Source organism: Cupressus sempervirens, chromosome 8 (assembly GCF_028749045.1).
Source record: "Cupressus sempervirens isolate cs-2001-9-10 chromosome 8, ASM2874904v1, whole genome shotgun sequence".
NCBI classification, from domain to species: domain Eukaryota; kingdom Viridiplantae; phylum Streptophyta; class Pinopsida; order Cupressales; family Cupressaceae; genus Cupressus; species Cupressus sempervirens.
In genome coordinates this window covers 578612548-578624048 of record NC_143125.1, presented here as the reverse complement: position 1 = coordinate 578624048, position 11501 = coordinate 578612548, and the positions used below count along the sequence as shown (strand labels likewise).

General features: G+C 33.6%; 1 pseudogene; it reads right to left on the bottom strand.

Annotated features, from left to right (window-relative positions):
• Positions 1-7284: 7284 nt before the first annotated feature.
• LOC149543746 (short-chain dehydrogenase/reductase 1-like) lies at positions 7285-10295 on the bottom strand (annotated as a pseudogene).
• Between the last annotated feature and the right edge of the window lie 1206 nt (positions 10296-11501).

The window sequence follows — 11501 nt, the reverse complement described above, 5'->3', positions numbered from 1 at the left end:
GAAGAATGAATGATGATGATACTTCTACGAGGGAGCATTGTAGGAACATGATTAGATCATTATCATGATGATATCTTGCATTGATGACTTTGTTGGAAATATAAGAGGAGTAACTAAGAGGGGAGGGGTGAATCAATTACTACTAAAATAAGTCCTAGATTCCTTAGATGTCAGTATAGAAATGCAAAATAAAAACTCAATACTACTGAATCTCAGTAAACACACATAAAATGTTGTAACCTTATAATAACTAAATTAGCTCAGTAAATGATTAACATATAAAATTTTATATGTTTTCTATGATTACCATTACTTTAACTAAGTTGAAAATATATAAAATAAAATAACATGAACACATTTGACACTAGGATTTAACATGGAAACCCAATTTGGGAAAACCCACCAATTGCAACTAGTTACTATTTTCACTCTTTTTAAGTGAGCCTTCTCAAGAGCCAACCCTATTAAAGGTTACAAAACACACTATTAGGTGTGAATAGAGGATTTAATCACCCTATTAGGAGTGGCCTTTTTAGACAATTTAATAAAACTACCACCTTGTCAAAGGATTTACAAATAGCTACAAAGCCAAATTTGTTAAGAGATTTAGATCACTACTGTAATGGTTAGAGAGTAACAATGAGATGACCTGATTTGAATGCAATTGATTTGCTAATTATGAATCCCTAGTCTAGCAAGTGCTTGATCCTTCTTAATTGAATATAGCTTTGCTACTCCACAAGGATATTATGCTTATCCTTCAAATTCACTTCATCTTCTCATCAATAAATCTTCAATAACATCTTCATCTACACACACTTTGAAATCAAAACTTGATTTTATACTTATATCTTTCACTTTGTCAAGTCAACTCAAATAAAACCTTAGAATACTTAATATTCATCACCTTAGTCATCTAGAATCAATAGATACATCAATTAAACTTATTATGAAAAAATAAGAAAATCCTTCATTAGCCAACCTAGCTTGGTAGAAACTAACTAAGAAATGATTTCCTTTGTTAACCAATAGAAGCTTAGTTAACACTTCAATAGAACTACCACCTTGTTGGAGGATTTGCAAATAATTGTTAAGCCAACTCTGTTAAGAGATTTAGATCACTACTACAATGGTTAGAGAGTAATAATGAGATGACCTAATTTGAATGCAACTAATTTTCTGATTATAGATCTGTATTCTAGGTTGTGCTTGATCCTTCCTAATTGAATATAGCTTTGTTGCTCACAAGGATATTCAACTTATCCTCCAAATTCACTTCCTCTTCTCATCAATAAATCTTGAATAACATCTTCATGTACACACTTTGAAATCACAATTTGACCTTATACTTATATCTTAGATTTTAGCAAGTCGGCTCAAATAAGCCCTTAGAATTATTAATATTCATCACCTTAGTTGGCTGGAATCAATAGATAAATAAATTAAGCTTAGTATGCTAAAATAAGAAAAATCTTTGTTAGCTGACCCAGCTTGGTAGAAACTAACTGAGTTATGATTTTCTTTGTTAACCAATAGAAGCTTGGTTAATACTGCAAACTTGAACAAAAATCCTTTAGCAACTAAGTGAGATTGGTTAGCACTAGTTCCATCCAACTTTCCTTCATTAACCTAGTGAGCTTGGTTAACACTCACTTTTTGTATTTTTTCCTTTGACACTCAAGTGAACTCGGTAGACACTACCTTCTAAACTAGGCAAACATAGGAGTTCTCAATAGACACAAAAAGCTATCTTCACTATCTAAGTGAGCTCAAAATATACTGACTAATAATGATTATGTCATTTGTGTAAAATAAAAAAAAATACAAAATTAATCAATTTTATCCAACAAACTATTTTTGTCAAAAATGTCAACATAGCAGATTTTTGTGGTATTTGATAGAAGGACAATAGTAATGAACAAGTTTGTACACATAGAAAGTTGAACATTTTCATTCAGCACGATTAAAGGGAGATACTACTAAGTGTCTAGTATATGCAGCTAACCTTGAAAGAATAAGATATTAATTCTAGAAGAATTTATGCAATTTTTAATGAAGATGTATGTTCTGGTAAACTTGTTATATCTCTTAGTGGATTTGTTATTTTGAGAAGAATAAGTTAAAGATGTGAAGAAAAAAATCTAGAGATGACATAGCTAAGTTCTCTCATCATAATGTGACATACATAGAAAGTTATTTAGGTTACAAGGTGAAAGATTAATGTTATCACTACATATAACATGTTCTTAATGAGATCCTCTAATAATTAATTGAGAAGGTGTAATAGCCAACTCAGGGAATTATTTTATGGATTCAATATAAAGGAAGGACATTTTTCCTTATCATGTATGGAATGGATTAATTTTTGTAAGAAGCATGAGGAGTAGAATGTGTAGATAAGAAGAGTAGAGTGAAGGTGAAGGAAAATTCATTGATAAGGTTTTATTGTGAGATTTAAAGTTTGATAATTGAATTTGAGGTTTATGACTTAGTCTACAAGGTCTAATAGTGATTGGTCTTGTTGAAAGGACAAAGGAAGTTAAAGGAATAGTTGAGAGATCAATTAGATAGGGAGTTTAGTGGTCCTGGCCCAGAAGCTATTTGGAAAGGGGGTCCTTCTACCTTCTACAACTCCTAAAAGGGTTGGCACAACCCCTAATACGGTTAGAATATTCTAATAGGGATTAAAAGTCTCCTAATATGGTCTCATATGTACTAAATATTGTAATAGACTCCTAACAAAATCCATCCTCTAACAAGGAATATTTATATTAGTACATCATATTTTGGGCATCTTTCACATTGAGGTTTTTCCTCTAATCAAGGGTTTCCCTAGTTAACAAATCTAGTATAATTGTGTATGTGCATTCTTGTATGGTTACTATGTACTTTGATTGAATGGTTAAGATTATTTAAGGATGATAATTATTGGATAATTGATTCACCCCCCACCACTCTTAGTTATCTTGGTGGACTATTATTTTTAACAATTGGTATTAGAGCATCAAGTCCTTGAAGATAAAGTTTAACAACTTTGAGAGATCCATGGTAAACATATTTAGAAAGGATAGTCTAAAGTTCAACCGAACAAATTATGGATAGCTAGAAGGAAAATATGAAGACGCATCTATTGAAGAATGGCTAATAGTGATATATAATTGTTGTCATTTATAGCAACACATGATGTACTATTCATAGGAAACCTAAAAAATAAAGATACTTAGTGTTTGGTAATCAAAAAATGGTCTAAATATAGAATTTGGTTAACAACAGTGTATTGTTTTGTTTATAAGTTGTTTCTGACATCATATTATGACTAGAGAAGTTACATGGAGATAGTATACATATTGGTGATGATGTGTATAACCTGAAAAGTAAGTAAAGACTATACAAAATAGAGATATTCATATTTTGATGAAGTAGGACAATGAAATTAAAGGAAAGAATTGTTTTGTTTACAAAAAAATTACTTGTCTAGTTAGCATCGACATCCTAGATGTTTACTCTAACTTGGAAAAGTGAATTGTGGTCTTAGCCAACCCAGAAATAACTTGTGTAAAGACATGGTATTTATGTAAAGGACTTCTTGCAATAAGAAGTGGGATATCTTGTAAGATTGTGTGATTGTGAATTGCGAATTGTGATGAGTGAACTTTTATGAAAGCAACATATGTGGAGTTTTATATGAGCTATTTGGTGATCTCAGATCAATTTGAAGATCAAGGATTAGTTGAGGAAGAAAGATAAGAGTAAATTACTTGTTTGAGTAGTGAGCTCTTCTTGTAGTTGAAATTGCATGTTTGGACAATGGGCTCTTCTTGCATACATTATACCACAACTCTTAATAGGGTTGGAATCTCCTAGCAAGGATTCAAAGTCTCCTAATAGGGACTTCTTATACTAAATTTTTTCAATGAATCCTAATAGGGTCCAACCTTTAATAAGGAACTTATATATTAGTATATGTATTAGTGAGTATCATCCCCTCTAGGGTTTCCCTAGTTAAAAAAATATGGTGTTATGAGTTATCTTTGTGCATTATTACTATTACTATTCAATGTTACTTTATTTCTTTTTTGTGCATGGTTTAAAGTAAGTAATAATATCTAGTTGGTGACTAATATTTTTAAATTATTGATTCACCCATCAATTGGTATTAGAGCACAATTACTTTGAAGATGCTTAATAGATTAAGTAAGATCCCTATGGATATTGAATAGTTGATGAAGAACCTTGAAGAAGCTTTTCAACAAATTGATCTCCTTACTAAAGAAAGAGATAAGTTGAAGGAAAAATATGAAGACTCCAAAGTATACATTGGTCAATTGAAGGAAAAGATAGAACATCTCGAATCAAAGCCTAAATCAAATGAATCTAGAACTAGTGATGATGATGATTATTCAAAGTTGAAGATAGAGTACAAGATCTTGAAACATAAATTGAAAATTAAAAATCTGAAGTTAACTTTGAGAAATGATCCTAGAAAATTTAAATCTGATTTGAAGATTGAAAATGCAGATCTGAGAGCAAGTTTAACAAAGAGAACATTTGAGTTTGAAACATTTAAAGACGATCATGAAGAAATCCATAAGTACAATACTATTGTGAAAGGTGAATTGCCAGAGTACAAATAATATCTTGAGAAGCTTTATTCTAGTAAAGAAAATCTTGATGATTCAATGTCAACATAGAGACCTACTTATGATAAGGCTGATCTTGGTTGCCTAATTAACATGTCTGCAAAGAAACCTGAGATTAGATCTGATCCAAAAGAAAAAGACAAATCTGATGATAAGATTGAATCTAGTCAATCTTCTTAAAAACCTAAATAAGTTGAGAAAAACAAGGAAGTTGAAGTTTTGGATGAACTATAGAAAGTGGAAACTCCTAAGGCAACTAGGTATGAATTTAGAGGTAAGTTCTTTTTATGTAATGTAAAAGGTCATATGAAAAGAGATTGTACAAATAAGTCATTTAATCATGTTAAGGACTTTTATTGTCATGAGATGGGTCATAATGCAATTGATTGTAGGAAACCTAAGTATGATAATGATAGAAAAAATAGTAGAATGTCTAGAAATACTAACCCTATAGATAGAAGAAGATCTAATGAAAGGACATCAAGAGAAGGAAGATCCTATGAAGAAATGTTGGTAAAAAGATTTGTCACAGTAGAATTTTCCCAATAGAGTGTATGTGGAAAACCGTTCACAATAGTTGGATAGGCCCTTGGTAAGTGGCCTTCCTCTGCATTTAGAGGGGTAGCTCCCTTGTATGATATTGTCTTGAATTAGAAATGCAAAAGGCTCCAATCTACCAATACCACCCTGCTTCTTAGCCAACTCACAAATAGCATTGAAATCTCCAACCAAAATCCAAGGATGAAAGGGCAACATACTATGAATCAGCCTAATGTGTGACCACAAAGCATGTTTACCCTGGATATCGATAAGCGCATAGATATTGGAAAATAAAATGACCTCACCTATCTCTAGGCTAGTAGCAATCATGGATAAAGAGGATTTGGAGGAAATCTACCAAAGGGGTTGGATTTTTCTAGGATTCCATAAGCAAGCCAAATCTCCAGAAGCACCATGGGCACCATTGCATTGGCACTCCCCACTTCTCCACACCATAGATTTCAGACCTTGCAGACTCTCCACAAATAACTTGGTTACCTACAGGAACAAAACATCAAGACCTTGTCTACTGACTAACTCAAGAACAAATTTTTTTCTAGGGCCACTATTCGAGCCCCTTACATTCCATGACAAAACAATAATTTCAAGCGGCCTGAAAAAATAGCATCCAGGGGCTTAATTGCCCTTGACTCCACCAAATTTTTGCTAGCCAATTTAATCTTTTTCACATCATTTTTTTGCCAAGTTTACCAAATTTATCTGTCCCGCCCTTCTTAATATCTTTTTGCAAAATACCAAGCTTGGGAGGAGGCTTATTCTTCACTACTAAACTTGAACCAATATGTTGTCCAAGAGCTGGAGAATCCATACCTGTAGTGGAAACAATAGCCAAGGGTTCCTACATCTCAAAAGTACCCTTTCTCTGATCAACATCCAATTGCTGACATTCCTCCCCTAGAGGATTCATAGTAGATTCAATAATAGGATCATCTTGAGCTACGTCTAGAAGCCCTTGATCCAAATTGATCAAACCTAGGTTCACCTCCTATTTGCTAAGCTCATCCAAAACCTCAAACCTGTTAAAGGTATCATCTTGCCTTTCTTTAAAGGACCTCTTCAGACCTCTATACCTATTCTGAGCCCTAATCAAAACAAAACCATTAGAAGCCCCTACCCCCATAGAAGCAATGCACTTCCCTTTATCTACCTCAGGAGGCTTGATCTTAGGTTGTGTCGAATGGGATTCTTGAGGTTGATTCCTTGGGCATCTTCACTGCAAGTGACCATATTCTCGACAAAGGTGACAATGAAATGGAAGAGTTTCATAATCAAATTGCTACACCCAAGAATAAGAACCCATACACATCTCTATTGCATCTGGTAAGGGTCTACTAAGATCAATTTCAACACAAATGCGAGCAAAAGTTATTACCTTTTTACCTAAGGTCTGTGATGAAGTCCCTACATGTTTTCCAAGCAAGGAGGCCAAAAGATGTAGCACATCCTCTTGACAGCATTCAATTGGCAACCTCAATAAGAAAACCCATACTGGGACATAATTAGGTAGCTCCTCTACAAGATTGAAGCTAGCATGCCATGGCTTGATAAAAAACCTGACGTTATTGAGGAAATAAGGACCTCCCTCAAATACCCTATTATGATCAGCAGTACAGTTGAAAGTAACCATGAAATAACTATTCACCACTAACATTATTTTCATTTCCCCTTTCGGCTCCCATGTCTTCCAAGCCCAAACCTCCAAGAATTGCAAGGACACCCTCATCCCTAAGAACTTACAATAAAGGGAATGATGTGAATAATATTCAACATCATTCGCAATCATTTCAACTAGGACCACCAATTTTGGCCTCTCCTTGCACCTCTCAAGAAAACCATTGGTCTTCGTGATCCTTGAACCATTAGATAATCCCAAATCAACAATCCTAGGGTTTGGAGTGAATAGATTGTTATCAAAAGTTTTCATCCCTTGATTTAAAAACTTAGGGGCTAAAGCTGCCCTAAAATCCATTCAAGGGATCAACATAGTTGTTTCCACCCTAACATCTGCCATTTGCAAAAACCAAGAATGGGAAGGATAAACCCTCCACCCTTAAACCAATCCCACCCAACTTCAATGCTACACTCACACTCCTCCATCCCTCACAATAGCAAATAGAATAGAGCCATGGGAAAACAAATCCCAAACAGCCCTGTCCACTGCCCACGCATAGCAGAGAATAGAAGGCACATTGTAAACTGTCCCCACGTGCAACAAGAAATCTCTTCCCCTGAAGCATGACCCAGACCTCAGCTCAGCAAGAAGATCTGCCCAAAAAAATGCCTTTCAAACCCCCAAACACCCACCTACGTAAAAAATAGAGGAAGCTTTGGAACAAAGCTAGGGCATGGGTGCCCTAGCTCATGACATAGTCTGCACACGAGCCATCACAAAAAGTCTTTCCCAGGGTTTCCCTAGTTAACAAAATATGGTGTTATGAGTTATCTTCATGCATTGTTACTATTAATATTTAATGTTACTTTATTTCTTTTTTGTGCATGGTTTAAAGTAAGTAATAATATCTAGTTGGTGACTAATTTTTTTACATTACTAATTCACCGCCCAATTGGTATTAGAGCACAATTACTTTGAAGATGCTTAATAGCTTAAGTAAGATCCCTATGGATATTGAATAGTTGATGAATCTTGAAGAAGCTTTTGAAAAAATTAATCTCCTTACTAAAGAAAGAGATAAGTTGAAGGACAAATATAAAGACTCCAAAGTATACATTGATCAGTTAAAGGAAAAGATAGGACATCTCAAATAAAAGCCTAAATAAAATGAATCTAGAACTAGTGATGATGATTATTCAAAATTGAAGATAGAGTACAAGATCTTGAAACATAAATTGAAAATTACAAATCTAAAGTTAACTTTGAGAAATGATCCTAGAAAATTTAAATCTGATTTGAAGACTGAAAATGCAAATCTGAGAGCAAGTCTAACAAAGAGAACATTTGAGTTTGAAACATTGAAAGAAGATCATGAAGAAATCCATAAGTACAATACTATTGTGAAAGGTGAATTGATAGAGTACAAATAATAGCTTGAGAAGCTTTATTCTAGTAGAGAAAATCTTGATGATTCAATGTCAATATAGGGACCTACTTATGATAAGGCTGATCTTGGTTACCTAATTAACATGTCTGCAAAGAAACCTGAGATTAGATCAGATCCAAAAGAATAAGACAAATTTGATGATAATATTGAATCTAGTCAATCTTCTTAGAAACCTAAAGAAGTTGAGAAAAATAAGGAAGTTGAAATCTTGGATGAACCAAAGAAAGTGGAAACTTCTAAGGCAACTAGGTATGAATTTAGAGGTAAGTGCTTTTTATGTAATGTAAAAGGTCATATGAAAAGAGATTGTACAAAAAAGTCATTTAATCATGTTAAGGAATTTTATTGTCATGGTATGGGTCATAATTCAATTGATTGTAGGAAGCCTAAGTATGATAATGATAGAAGAAATAATAGAATGTCTAGAAATACTAACCCTATATATAGAAGAAGATGTAATGAAAGGACATCAAGAGAAGGAAGATCCTATGAAGATATGTTGGTAGAAAGGTTTGTCACAATAGAATTCACCCAATGGAGTGTATGTGGAAAACTGTTCACAATATTTGGATAGGCCCTTGGTAAGTGGCCTTCCTCTGCATTTAGAGGGGTACCTCCCTCGTATGATATAATTTTTAAAGATTTTCAAATAAAGAAACTAAAATTTTAAAGATTTGAGAGAAAGTCATTTAGGACGAATGCACCATAGGACCTCACAACTTTCTTGAGTCAACAAGAATGATAACAAAGGTAATCAAGGACTACACTTGAAAATGACTAGTATTACCATGCAAACACATTACCACGATAATGCTCACTACAACTACAACAATTTTGATTTTAGAACAAGAAACGAAAAGTGTATCTCATTTCATTTACTTACACCAAGAACATAATAGAGATTTTCAATTTCAAAGACAAAAACTATACATAATTTCAAAAATTTATCTCCTCATCAAAATTTCAGCATAGTGTTCCCTTATTCTATAGTGAAAAAGTCCCCTTACAAAGCCCAAAAGAGCCCTTATATTGATAGATAGGTTAATGAGTACCCCTCTCTAGTTAATAGAAACCTCCCAAATACATGATTTGGGTGAGGTTAATTAACGTCAACAAAATTAACCAAAAACTGATCAAATCCTTAACCTTTGACCAAAATGACATTAAACACTAATAAAAAAAAGATAATTTAAAGGCTTGAAACTTCAAAAAACTTGTGACTTTGGGGCCAACAGGAGGAGACACAACCAATTTCAAAATACTTTCAACACCTTCACTTGGTGAAAGATCTCCTATGCCAACTATCATTCTAGTTTTAACATATCTAGGATGAACACAATTTATAGTGAACTTATTAGAATGCTCATGGGCTGTACAAATCTTTGACATTTTGTATCAAAAAAATGGAGCTAGCCATCCTTTCTCTTCAAAGTTCTTTTTTTTCTTCACATCTTCTAAAAACTAACTTAACATGGAATCCATAAATTCTTCACTAATTTTATCCATGTCAGAAAGTCACATTTGTAGCACTAGAATTAGTATCATCTTGACAAGCCAATATATAAAGGAGACAATGATAATTTTTTACTAGCCAAAAGTTTCCCTTAGTAATGGTAGCAAGGATTTCACAAATCTCTTTATGCCATAGTAGTTTATATCAATACATGTTCTTGCACTTTCATTGTTTTATACACATGTTTCATTTGATGCCCCAGAAGCCAATAATACTTGACACAAATCTAGCCCACTTTTGCTCATCACTTCCTAGTTCATGTCTTACCCTGACACTACTACATTGCTTATCACAACATCTAATCCCCCAAACATGGTTGTCAACCATTGGGTGAGAACTAAAAATCTTTGAGAGCTCTACACATCTAAGATTTGAAAATGAACATTCTCAACTCCTCCTTCACTCAGCTCTTTCAAGGCACCCAATCCATTCTTCTCTTTGTGATACGTCAACATAGTTTCTCTTGCATGCCAGCTAGTGAATGATCTCAAAGCCTATTCCCCTGTTGAATCTTGCAACCATTTGACCTATTATCATTTTCCAAGAGTTACATTTGGCATTGAAGTAAAGTTGTGCCATTTTCTAGAATAATATTGGCAGAAGGTCGATGGCATTTGCTTCCTGTATGGGATTTGAAATCTTTTAGAGAATATACTTTTGTTCAACATGCACATAGAATCCCCATCATAGGTTACAAAACCCTTTTTCTGTGAATTTAAATAATGTACTTTTTTCTTTTCCACCACCAACAGTTTTGCAATGCATTTTGTCAAACACTTCACATGTTTTGTGTATGATTCTACACTTTGCATACATATTTATAAGTATGCTTGCAGTAGAAAAATTTGATTAGATGGATGATCATACCCTTTCTCAAATCTCCAATTCTAGCACAGTTTGGAAATACACTAGCAGATGTTGTGGAATATGGCTTTACATTTGTGAATTGCATTTCTTTAAATGTTTTCAAGGCACTCTCAGCATATCCATTTTGTGTGTATCTTGCAATTAGTGATTTCCATGATAGCATACTTCTTAGAGGCATTTTTTCAAATAGGTCCCATGCATTATTTATAGTCATTGCAAATACCTCTAATTTCCTTTGGCAGTTATAGGGTTTCCAAATGGTTCACATGTAGTGCCTTGTTTAGAAAATCTAGTTCTCTTTCTTTATGCTGCTCCTTTGCACTCCATAAGACTCAAGTTATCTTGCATATCATTGGGCTTCTTTATTATGTTTATGCTTACATTTAAATTGACTTCCTTCTCTTCAAAACCTGAGCAAGCTCTATAACCGATAATCATCATTTCTTGCCTATTTCCTGCCTTTATTCGTAGCATGCATTTCAATAGTAAAGAGCATTCAAAGGTTTGAAAATGACTACCTTCTCTTCAAAATGTGAGCAATCTTTGAGACAAAACTTCAATCCATCAGATTGCTCCAACAATATACTCTTCTTCTTTCTTTTTACCATTATAGGTTTCCTCTCTCTCTTGAGATGTGTTTGGCTTCTTTTAATAACTAGCTAGTTAGTGATTATTCCAAACAACATATTTGGGACTCAAACATTAACCTCTCTTTAAGAGTTTAATGGTGAGAGAGAAAATACATGATTTTTGAGAGGTTAATTAACCTCCTCCAAAATATGTAATTTGAAAATTATCATTAACCTTTTTGAGAGGTTAATGGTGAGAGAGAGATTACGTGATTTTGGAGAGGTTAATTAA